This window comes from Odocoileus virginianus, chromosome 13 (assembly GCF_023699985.2).
Source record: "Odocoileus virginianus isolate 20LAN1187 ecotype Illinois chromosome 13, Ovbor_1.2, whole genome shotgun sequence".
NCBI lineage: Eukaryota > Metazoa > Chordata > Mammalia > Artiodactyla > Cervidae > Odocoileus > Odocoileus virginianus.
In genome coordinates, this window is record NC_069686.1 from 24,699,700 (window position 1) to 24,712,046 (window position 12,347).

At 37.0% G+C, this 12,347-nt stretch overlaps 1 non-coding gene across 1 annotated transcript; it reads right to left on the reverse strand.

Moving 5' to 3' along the window:
- Window positions 1–1,327: 1,327 nt before the first annotated feature.
- Window positions 1,328–1,399, reverse strand: TRNAW-CCA (transfer RNA tryptophan (anticodon CCA)). Its single transcript has one exon. It is a non-coding gene; the product is annotated as a tRNA-Trp (tRNA).
- Between the last annotated feature and the right edge of the window lie 10,948 nt (window positions 1,400–12,347).

Consider the following 12,347-nt stretch of genomic DNA (forward strand, 5'->3'; position numbering starts at 1 on the left):
TCTTCCGCAGACTGAAGCAAGCAGTGGTCGATCATCCCTTTCACTGCCCCGTGAAGAATAAGCACATTCTGTTCAATACTTCCATGTGCTCAATACAAGGACGGCTGAATCATTCTAACCCTTGTGAGCTCCCGCCTGCCCGGTGAGCTCCTGGCTGTGTGGCATAGCAAGAGGTGATGAAGTTACTTTGTATCACTTTTACAAGATACAAGTGCTCCATGCTATCACTTTTAAATGATTCACTCTTTTTCAACTAAATGTTCAGCTTTTTAGATTTCTATCTCTACAACATGGCTTCTGGGCATGTAAGGGCTTATGTGAACTTGGGGAGGAAAGGGGTAATGGTGCCAGAGTCCCATACATGTACAGTCTTCTGGGCCCTACTGGATCAGAATGACTCCTGTATTTGTTACCACTCTGATGCAATAGGATGCTTATTGCATTTGAGGCATCCTCATACCCCACCTCTCAGTCCAGACCCCAAGGCCAGCCTATATTAGCCCCCCTCAACACTTCTAAGAGCTCCTGGTCCAAAGAAGAGGGAATGGCAGGAGCGCTGTGTTTATCTTACTTACCTCTCTAATCCTCTTCACCCACCCTTTTCACCATTGTACCATACTTGTAAGTCAACCAAGTTGACTCCTACCAGAGGTCTCAGAATGTAGGCCACACACTTTTGTGTTCTCAGATTATCTTACACTTATCTGGGTGTTTCTAATACATTCCTTTTTCTGTACTTTCCACCTTTGAAGAAGTGAGATGAGGACGCACAGGTCTGACCTTCTCCTTCTGGCTCTGCCAGTTTTTCTCACCCACCCAGGCCCTTAGACTGGAGAAGCTATTGTCTACTTGTCCTTCCTCTCTGCAGGCATTTCAATTTAGTCACAGTCTCTTTCTTCAAGGATCACTTAACCTGTTGGCTTAGCCTTAATGCTAGGTATTGTGTTTCTGTCCTCAATGGGAGAAACCTTAGGATCTGGGCATATCAGGCAGTTGCTCAAAATGCAAGCTGCTGCACCATCAGCCTCTGAAGATGAGTAAACATGAAGATGCATTGGTGTATTGTATCAAATATAGTATTGCTGTTACTGGCACTTAAGTTTCTAGCATCCTTTATACACTTGTTCAGTGTTAAGTTGTGTCTGACTTTTTTCAACCACATGGACCCTCTTTAGTCTGAAAAAAGTGAAAGTGAAGTCGCTCAGTCGTGTCCGACTCTTTGTAACCCCGTGGACTGTAGCCTATGAGGCCCCTCTGTCCATGGGATTCTCCAGGCTCTCCGGGCAAGAATACTGGAGTGGGTTATCATTTCCTTCTCCAGGGGATCTTCCCAACCCAGGGATCGAACCTGGGTCTCCCGCACTGGAAGCAGATGCTTTAACCTCTGAGCCACCAGGGAAGCCCCTTTTTAGTCTAATGGAGACTAAATTCCAGGTACTCTGTCACTAAAGGAGATTGGAATGAAGCTGATGGATGGAGACCAAAGAGAGGAAAATATAGGCAGAGGTGACTTTGTAGGAGGACAGAATTGATCTGTATCTTGTGTCCTACACTATGAATTCTTCTATCCGGTCAAGGGCCAGGTGTGGGATCACAGAGAAGCGGCAGAAGAATTCAGGGATTATTCAATTTGTTAGAGAGTGATTAACCCTACCACTGTTAGGTTTATTTTATATCCATTTTATGTAAATGTGCAATAATTAACATTAAAATACCCTGAGATACGCAAGGAGCTTTAAGCCATATAATCTGAAAGAGAATTTTCCAGTGACTGTATTTACTGCATTGTTTGTTGATTTTTTCATCTTTATATGTAACAGCACAGTTACATAGTCACCAGTCCTAAGAGACAGCAGTTAGCTAATTTGTAAGTCACCTTCTGATGCTGTTTGTTCTTCTTGTTATTATAAGATAGAATTTAGAAAATGAGCTTAAAGCAGGATAAGGGATCTAAAAGTTTCAAGTATGCTTATATGCCCTATATATTCTCTATGTAAATATGTTGTAAGTATATATAGTAAAAGCTAGTTGCCTGGTTTTGACTGAATGGAATCTCCAGTTTTATTCCTGCAAGAAGTAAGTTAATAACTAAACAATGTGGATAATTGTTATGGAGGAGAGTGTGATCCTAAACTACAGTTAAAGTTATACAAGGGTTAGCTGTTGGCTTTGTTGGAGTCATTTATGGAGTAAACATTTTTATAACCAGAAGGCAAATAACATTGGTTGTCTTGGGTAAGTATGATACATATCAAAACCATCCTGTTTTCCTTTTGTGTGACTTTTTGTATTCTGAATCATGATTATGCATAATTATTTTAAATACCAGTAATCATAAATTGGTAGGTACAAATCAGTAGTGGCATGCGTGTGATTCATTTTCACATGAACCTTGCATATAGCGAAAATCTTTTGGTGGAGAGAAATGTTTCAGTTGGCAGAAGTACAGGGTATTAAACCTTACTTAGAAGTGTCTACCTGAATTTATCACTAATTTAATTTTATTCTTAATCTTATAACCAATTTTGGAGCTAGACATGTTTACTTATTTATTAAGGAAGTAGTAGTAGTGTTAGTTGCTCAGTCGTGTCTGACTCTTCGCAACCCCATAGACTGTGGCCCGCCAGGCTCCTCTGTCCATGGGATTCTCCAGGCAAGAAAACCAGAGTGGATTGCTATTCCCTTCTCCAGAGGATCTTCCCAACCCAGGGATTGATCCTGGGTCTCCTGCATTACAGGCAGATTCTTTACCATCTGAGCTACAGGGAAGATCCTATTAAGTAAGTACACAACAGTAAATGTAAAACAAAAGTTGTATAACTTCCTTCTCTAAATAGATAACAGATAAATACTTCATGTGCTGCAGTATTGCATAGAGAAAAGGTCTCATAATCTCTCTCAAAGAAGGAAAACTCCTGTAAAATGATTGTACAAGTAGTCATTTATGCATTTTTTTCTTGAGTGAATGTTACATTTTATAACAAGAAGAACAATTAATATTACTCATTTCCTTAATGAAAAAAAAGTTAAAAAAAATTAAAATTACATTTCAAAGAGATGGCATCTACATGGCTTTCTATAAAGATATCTATGTCAGGAAGATATCTATGAACATAGCTACAAAATAAAAGGATGTAACTTCCTATAATTGTATGGGTCCAGTATTCAGATCAGGGGATGAAATGAGAGAAATCTTGGTAATGAAAGTCCAACAAAACCCTACTTTACATGGTAGTTTAAAAAGACTAGGCTTCTCTCTAATGAAGATCAACAATTTGAGTAATAAATCAATGCAAATAGAGGCTTCTTGGATATTTATCTTTCAACAACATTTCAGTTCAGTAGCTCAGTCATATCCAATTCTCTGAGACCCCATGGATTGCAGCACACCAGGCTTCCCTGGCCATCACCTACTCCCAGAGCTTGCTCAGACTCATGTCCATCGAGTCAGTGATGCCATCCAACCATCTCATCCTCTGTCATCCACTTCTCCTCCCACCTTCAATCTTTCCCAGCATCAGTTCTTTGCATCAGGTGGCCAAAATATTGGAGTTTCAGCTTCAGCATGAGTCCTTCCAATGAATATTCAGGACTGATTTCCTTTAGGATGGACTAGTTGGATCTCCTTGCAGTCCAAGGGGGACTCTCAAGAATCTTCTCCAATATCACAATTCAAAAGCATCAGTTCTTCAGTGCTCAACTTTCTTTATAGTCTAACAACTCTCACATTCATACATGACTACTGGAAAAACCATAGCTTTGACTAGATGGACCTTTTTTGGCAAAGTAATGTCTCTGCTTTTTTAATATGCTGTCTAGGTTGGTCATAGCTTTTCTTCCAAGGAGCAAGTGTCTTTTAATTTCATGGCTGCAAGTCATCATCTGCAGTGATTTTGGAGCCCCAGAAAATAAAGTCTGTTACTGTTTCCATTGTTTCTCCATCTATTTGCCACAAAGTGAAGGAATCAGATGCCATGATCTTAGATTTCTGAATGTTGAGTTTTAAGCCAGCTTTTTCACTCTCTTCTTTCACTTTCATCAAGAGGCTTTTTAGTTCCCCTTTGCTTTCTGCCACTTAAGGGTGGTGTCATCTGCATATCTGAGGTTATTGATATTTCTCCCAGAAACCGAGATTCCAGCTTGTGCTTCATCTAGCCTGCCATTTCACATATGTACTCTGCATAAATAGTTAAATAATAGGGTGACAATATACAGCCTTGACGTACTCCTTTCCCAATTAGAACCAATCCATTTCTCCATGTCTAGTTCTAACGGTTGCTTCTTGACTTGCATACAGATTTCTCAGGAGGCAGGTAAGGTGGTCTGGTATTCCCATCCCTTGAAGAATTTTCAGTTTGTTATGATCTACACAGTCAAAGGCTTTGGCATAATCAGTAAAGCAGAAGTAGATGTTTTTCTGGAACTCTCTTGCTTTTTGTATGATCCAACAGAGGTTGACAATTTGATCTCTGTTTCCTCTGCCTTTTCTAAATCCAGTTTGAACATCTGGAAGTTCATGGTTCATGTACTGTTGAAGCCTGGCTTGGAGAATTTTGAGCTTTACTTTGCTGGTGTGTAAGATGAGTGTAATTGTGCAGTCATTTGAACATTCTTTGGCATTGCCTTTCTTTGGGATTGGAATGAAAACTGACCTTTTCCAGTCCTGTGGCCACTGCTGAGTTTTCCAGATTTGCTGGCATATTGAGGGCAGCACTTTCACAGTATCATCTTTTAGGATTTGAAATAGCAACTGGAATTCTATCACCTCCACTAACTTTGTCATAGTGATGCTTCCTAAGGTCCACTTGACTTCACATTCCAGGATGTCTGGCTCTAGGTGAGTGATCATACCATCATGATTATCTGGGTCATGAAGATCTTTTTTTATAGTTCTTCTGTGTATTCTTGCCACTCCTTCTTAATATCTTCTGCTTCTGTTAGATCCATACCACTTATGTTCTTTATTGAGCCTGTCTTTGCATGAAATGTTCCCTTGGTATCTCTAATTTTCTTGAAGAGATCTCTAGTCTTTCCCATTCTATTGTTTCCCTCTATTTCTTTGCACTGATCACTGAGGAAGGCTTTCTTATCTCTCCTTGCTATTCTTTGGAACTCTGCATTCAAATGGGTATATCTTTCCCTTTCTCCTTTGCGTTTAGCTTCTCTTTCTCAGCTATTTGTAAGCCATCCTCAGAGAACCATTTTGCCTTTTTTCATTTCTTTTTCTTGGGGATGGTCTTGATCATGGAGGACACTTCAGGCACTCTGTCTATCAGATCTAATCCACTGAATCTATTTCTTACTTCCACTGTATAATCATAAGGGATTTGATTTAGGCCATACATGAATGGTCTAGTGGTTTTCCCTACTTTCTTCAATTTCAGTCTGAATTTGGCAATGAGTTCATGATCTGAGGCACAGTCAGCTCCCGGTCTTGTTTTTGCTGACTGTATAGTTTCTCCATCTCTGGCTGCAAAGAATATAATCAATCTGATATTGGTATTGACCATCTGGTAACGTCCGTGTGTAGAGTCTTCTCTTGTGTTGTTGGAAGAGGGTGTTTGCTATGACCTGTGTGTTCTCTTGGCAAAACTCTGTTAGCCTTTGCCCTGCTTCATTTTGTATTCCAAGGCCAAATTTCTCTGTCACTCCAGGTATTTCTTGACATCCTACTTTTGCATTCTAGTCTCCTGTGATGAAAATGAGATCTTTTTTGGGTGTTAGTTCTTGAAGGTCTTGTAGGTCTTCACAGAAGAATTGAATTTCAGCTTCTTCAGCATTACTGGTTGTGGAATAGACTTGGATTATTGTGATATTGAATGGTTTGCCTTGGAAATGAACAGAGATCATTCTGTAATTTTTGAGGTTGCACCCAAGTACTGCATTTTGAACTCTTGTTGATTATGTTGGCTGCTGCATTTCTTCTAAGGGATTCTTGCCCAGAGTAGTAGATATAATGGTCATGTGAATTAAATTCACCCATTTCAGTCCATTTTAGTTTACTGATTCCTAATATGTCGATGTTCACTCTTGCCATCTCCTTTTTGACCACTTCTAATTTGCAGACTCTTGGAGGGCACAAACAAAACCTCGTGAGCGCCAAGACCCAGGAGAAAGGAGCAGTGACCCCACAAGAGACTGGCCCAAACTTGCCTGTAAGTGTCAGGAGTCTCTGGCAGAGGCGTAGGTCGGCATTGGCCTGTGCAGAGTTGGGGGCATTGAGTGCGGCAGAAGGTGCATGGGACCTTTTGAAAGAGGTCACCATTATTCTCATTACCTGCACCATAGTTTGGTCTCAGGTCAAAGAAGAGGGAGGGAATAGAGCCCTGCCTATCAACAGAAAATTGGATTAAAGATTTACTGAGCATGGCTCCACCCATCAGAATAAGACCCAGTTTCCCCCACAGTCAGTCTCTCCGATCAGGAAGTTTCCGTAAGTCTCTTATCCTTATTCATCAGAGAGTGGACAGAATGAAAAACACAATCACAGAAAACTAATCAAACTGATCACATGGATCACAGCCTTGTCTAACTCAATGAAACTATGAGCCATGCTGTGTAGGGCCATCCAAGACAGACTGTCATGGTGGAGAGTTCTGACAAAGCATGGTCCACCGGAGAAGGGAATGGCAAACCACTTCAGTATTCCTGCCTTGAGAACCCCATGAACAATGTGAAAAGGCAAAATGATATGACACTGAAAGATGAACTCCCCAGGTCGGTAGGTGCCCAATATGCTACTGTAGAAGAGTGGAGAAATAACTCCAGAAAAAATGAAGCGGTAGAGCCAAAGTGAAAACAATGCCCAGCTGTGGCTGTGATTAGTGATGGAAGCAAGGTCCGACGCTGTAAAGAGCAGTATTGCATAAGGACCTGGAATGTTAGGTCCATGAATCAAGTCTGATGATAAGTTAAACATTTTAAATTTATATTTAAATATTGTCTATGCCCTTTAAACTGGGAGTTTGGGCATGGAATCTTAATCTCTTGGAGAGTCAAAATGGGGATTTCCTCTAGGAAATCATTTAGGAATTATGTCAAGATTATGTGGGAATCTTGATATTATTTATTGGTATAAATTATTATTGTGGACTTCCCTAGTGGTTCAGTGGTAAAGAATCCACCTGCCAATGTAGCAGACACAGGTTCAGTTCTTGGGTTGGGAAGACCCTCTGGAGAAGGAAATGGCAACCCTCAACCCACTCCAGTATTCTGGCCTGGGAAATCTCACGGACAGAGGAGCTTGATGGGCTACAGTCCACGGGCAGCAAAAGAGTTGGACATGAGCTAGTGACTAAACAACAACAAAATCATTATTGTAGGCATTTATCAAATATTGCTTGCATAATTTGTTTAGGTTTGCATATTAATTTTTGTTAATATAGTTTTATTAAATATCTCAATAGCAAATGTAAATAAATATAAGTAAATATTATGTAATGCTAAATAGTAAATATATAACTCTTAAATGTATAAATAACATGGAATGTACAAATTAAACAAAATATATAATGCTAAATAATAATTGACATTAAAATAGTTATCAGACTCTCACCATCCAGCTGTTGTTTTAACAACTTCTCAGTCTATCCACATTTAGTAACCAAAATCCCCTGAATGTACTAGATACTTATCATTTCTTATTTAGGAACTTTAGTAGATTTAAGATCATTATAGGGAAATATTGTTCATCTAAATGTGCTCTCTACTTATATGACAAAAGTGAACAGCATTTTGATGAATTTTTCTAAAAAGAGGAACCCTTTCTTAAGGGATTTCAAAATATCCAGCTGATTTTGAGATAGATTTTAATGTTTAAATCATTTTATTTGTATATTGCACTTTTCTTACAAAATAGTACTTTTGGCTAATGCCATCCTGCCATGACTAATTATTTTTATAAGAGAAATTTTAAGGCCCTTCCAACCCATTTTTACTTCATTTTATCATTTTTACAGTGATTTTAATATTATTATTAGTTAGAATAATCTTAATATAATGTTAAAATAACTGTAAATAATGTTATATACCTTAAGTAATTTAAGTAGCTCCTTGTATTAAGGTAGCTGATGTACTGTGTTTACTGAAATGTGGAGACTCAGTTACTACTCCTCCACTAATTTGTGTGTCCTTGGGGTAATCCTACAATAAAATTGAGGTGCATTTTATTCATCTTTAAAATAATAATAATTATGCCTTCTCTTTGCCTCATAAGCATGTTGCAAGAATTAATTACATCTTTAAAATATATAGAGCTCTTTACCACCTTGTAAGTGGTGATATAACACAAGTAAGTGATATAACAAATATCAAATGTATTATTATATTAGTACAATATTTTCTTTCTTTGTGACTTGCCAAAAGGTAACATGTGTTGTAGTTTGCCAAAAGGTACCATGTGTTGTAGTTTGGATTCTTAATAAAATCTGTTTTATAAAATTTTAAGATCTTTTCTTTGTTTTTTTATTGAAGTATAGTGCTATACAATGTTATGTTATGGGTATACAATATAGTAATTCACAGTGTTTAAAGATTGTACTGTATTTATAGTTAGTATAAAACATTGGCTCTTTTCTATTAATATATATTCCCTGTATTGCATAATGGGCTTCCCTGCTATTGTATGATATATCCTTTTGGCTTATTTTTTTATTATTTTTATTTTTTTGTAGCTTATTTTATACCTCATAATGTACCTCTTACTCCCCTACCCCTATAATGCCCCTGTCCCCTTTCCTCTCCCCGGAGGTAACCATTAGTTTGTTCTCCAGAATATCTGTTTTCTTTTTTTTTTTAAACCATTTATATTATTTCATATTTCTAAGGAATACTTTTTTTAGAATATAATTGCTTTACAATGTTGTGTTAATTTCTGCTGTACAATGAAGTGGATCAGCTATATGTATACATACATCCCCTCCCTCTCGGACTTCCCACCCACCCACCCACCCACACCCTCCCACTACCCCCACCTATCTTGGTCATCACAAAACACCTAGCTGAGGTCCTTTTGCTATACAACAGGTTCCCACTAGCTATTTATTTTACACAGAGTAGTGTATATTTGTCAATCCTAACCTCCCAATTCATCTCACCCTACCCTTCCCCCACTGTGTCCATATGTTCATTCTCTATGTCTCTATTCCTGGCCCTGCAAAAAAGAGAATTATAATTTGGAGTAGCTACAATTACTACTATTTCTAAATAATTCACTTCTCAAAAACAAGGAGTTTTAGATTTGGAGGGTATCTAAATCTTTGGTCCAACTCCCCATTCAGGGCAGGTATCATCTTTATAACCTGCCTGGTAAATTGACTTCTAACCCAAGTTTTACTTTTCCCAGGGACCACCTCACAGAGCAATGAATAGCATTTAAAAATTTTAGAGAAAAAGTTTTGAAATAAATATATAGTGGAAATCAATAAAGCTAAAGTTCATTATTGTCTTATAACATGACACATCTCTAATAAAATTAACAAGAATGAAAAAGACATGAACAAGCACATTTGAAATGAAAACATGCAATTCAATTACAGTTTTTCTCAAGGCTAACCGAGTAGAATATTATCAACTTCATGTTGATAATTTTGAAAACTTGTGAGATGATTAAATTGGAGATTTATATGAAAAGGATACATTTGCTCAAGGAGAAATGGAAAAACCTAAGTAAGAACTGCAGGGCACAGTAAGGCAACTGAAGAGCCTTGCCTCAGTTTCCAGGAACTGCTCCCCCACCCCCCCACCCCCAAGCAAAACTCCTGTTTGTCTCTCTATAATTGAGGTTACTTAGTATACCAGTACATCAGTGCTATTTAAGTGTTGGGTTTGTCATATGTTACCCACAAAAATGAATAAAGGTAGATTATGGTAATAAAAATATATGATAAAATAAGCAATCATCTAAAACATCAAGTTTAGATCAGACTAGAGCTATATGATACTAAATTATTCTTAGTTTTTCATAGTTAAGGTTTCACTATACCTAAAAATTACTTTAATCATTGACTAGACATACTCAGAAACATGCTTAGAGGAATAGCTGCTATTCAGTTCTGGTTAACAGTGAGGACCAACTGAGCTATTCGTTTTAGCAAAAAAAAAAAAGAAAAAAGAAAGAAACTCTGATTTTTAAATGTGAGCTCTTTTCAAATTCTAAGAGAATAAAGTAATTCAGAATTTGGTTACTAGAGTCAAGAGATTAGAAAGTTTCCATTTTAAATGATTTGGTTATTTTCAATTTTTATAAAATTATGTTTATGACATATTGGTACTTTGCTTTTCGAAAACATTCTACTAGAGAACTTAATTCTTTGGAAGAGTTTTCTGTAAACCTTTAATTGTTCAGATTCTACTCCTTCATCAGTGTATAGTTAACTGTATACCCTTTGAAAAGAATTATGGAATCCCCTGGCAGTCCAGCGGTTAGGAATCCACTGTAGGGGGCAAGCGCTCCATGCCTGGTTAGGGGACTAAGATTCTGCATGCATGGCATGGCCAAAAACAAGAAAAGAAAGAAATTAAGATACCTTTGTGGGTAAGGTTGCTGGATAAAACACAGGACACCCAGTTAAATCTGAAATTTAAATGGACAACAAATGATTATTTAGTATAATTAAATATTATATTGGACATACTTGCACCAAAAATTACCTATTGTTCATCTGAAATTCAGCTGGACATCTGGCAAAATCTGACTGCCCTATGTCTCAGTTTTCTAATAAATGTAATGAATTGTTTGAGTAGACAATCTCCAAAGACTTCCTCAAATTTAACATTGCATGATCCCTGTTTATTACAGTTAGACTTTAAAAAATATTTATTCATAATCCAAACCTTGCAACATAGGGTATCATACTAATTTATCACCATCTTATTGATGAACAAACTTACAAAATTATTTTCTAAATTTTCCTTTAGATATGGGATTACAAACACCCACTAATAAAACTATGATAATTATAAAATTACTAACTTCACTGAATTGAAGTTAGTATTGAATTGAATTTAAAGTCTGAATGGAAGGATTGTATTCCAAAACTACCATTACAGTATTTCACCAACTTACTCTTAAATTCCTCAACCTCCTCTAACATTCGGGGCAAAGAGAAAAGGTGAGATATTTCAGAATGAATTGGAAGGAAGCTCTTGGGTACTGAAATAGTAATGATAGCAATAGCTCAGCCTGTTTTATAGCATTAACAGATTGCAAAATTTGTAACATGCATAAGAATCATGCCTGGAGCTATGAAGCAACACTTAATCCAAATCAAAATATAGAGACAGAAAAGTAACTTTACATTTGCCAGGTGTAAAACTAGGTTTTAGTGATATTCCAAATAAAAGGTCACTGATTATCATAAATAGTTCCTATGTATCAGGGAATTAAGAGGTTAAAATTGATATGGTTGTATATAATCTTCATTAGCATCCTCAGAAAGAACATCTTAATCCCATTTTTATATTTTTATCCCCAAAATAACTGTGTTTATTTAAAACATTCCCAGATCTCTGTAGGAGAATATTTGTTCCTTTCTGAGCAAAGTCATCACTTTATTTAAACACAAAATCATAAATATAATTTACACAATAGCTCCTGTAACTATGTCATCATATAAAAACATACCAAATAAGAAAACCACTTCATTCAAGTAGTCTTATCTTCTACCTACTTGTCTTGCGATGTCTGATAATACTATACCTTCAATGCTGACCTAGAGTTCAGAGATGGGAAAAGATGTTCAACAGACTATTTACCTAATAACATTAATTTGCTTTTTAAAAGTGCTATCCTTGCAGCAAAGTAGCTGCAGTGTCAATAAAAAATTAAAAAATAGAAGCCAGAAGAAGTAATTTTTGTTCCTAGTTGTGCCATTTCATTCGTACTGCAGTTTCGGGCAAGTTACTTGCTGCAGTTTCCAGAACTGTTAAGTGGGGATAGCAGGGTCTGTCGCTGCCAATTCTTGAAAGGCTTGACCCAGTCTCAGTAAACAAAAGTATTTTGCATGGTGTTATAGTGCAAAGTCTTTTTATTAATCATCCACCTATAAAAATTCAATAGTTCTTGACAGTGAGCTTGATTGCTCAACACAGACAGATAAAAAGAACTTAGAGATCATGGAATATTTATAGACTTATTATAGAGATAAGGAAATTGAAAATTCCCTAGTTAAGTCACTTGATTAAGATCATTAAGAGCACAAAAAGCCAGAAGTCTCAGCTTGGAGCAGGAAGACTTTTGCTTCATAAAAGGAGCCTAACCAAGACATGGGTGACCCCCATTTGTAACATTATTTAAGAAATGGATCTCCATTACCTTCCCTGGACACTGATTTTATCTTCACTGGTGG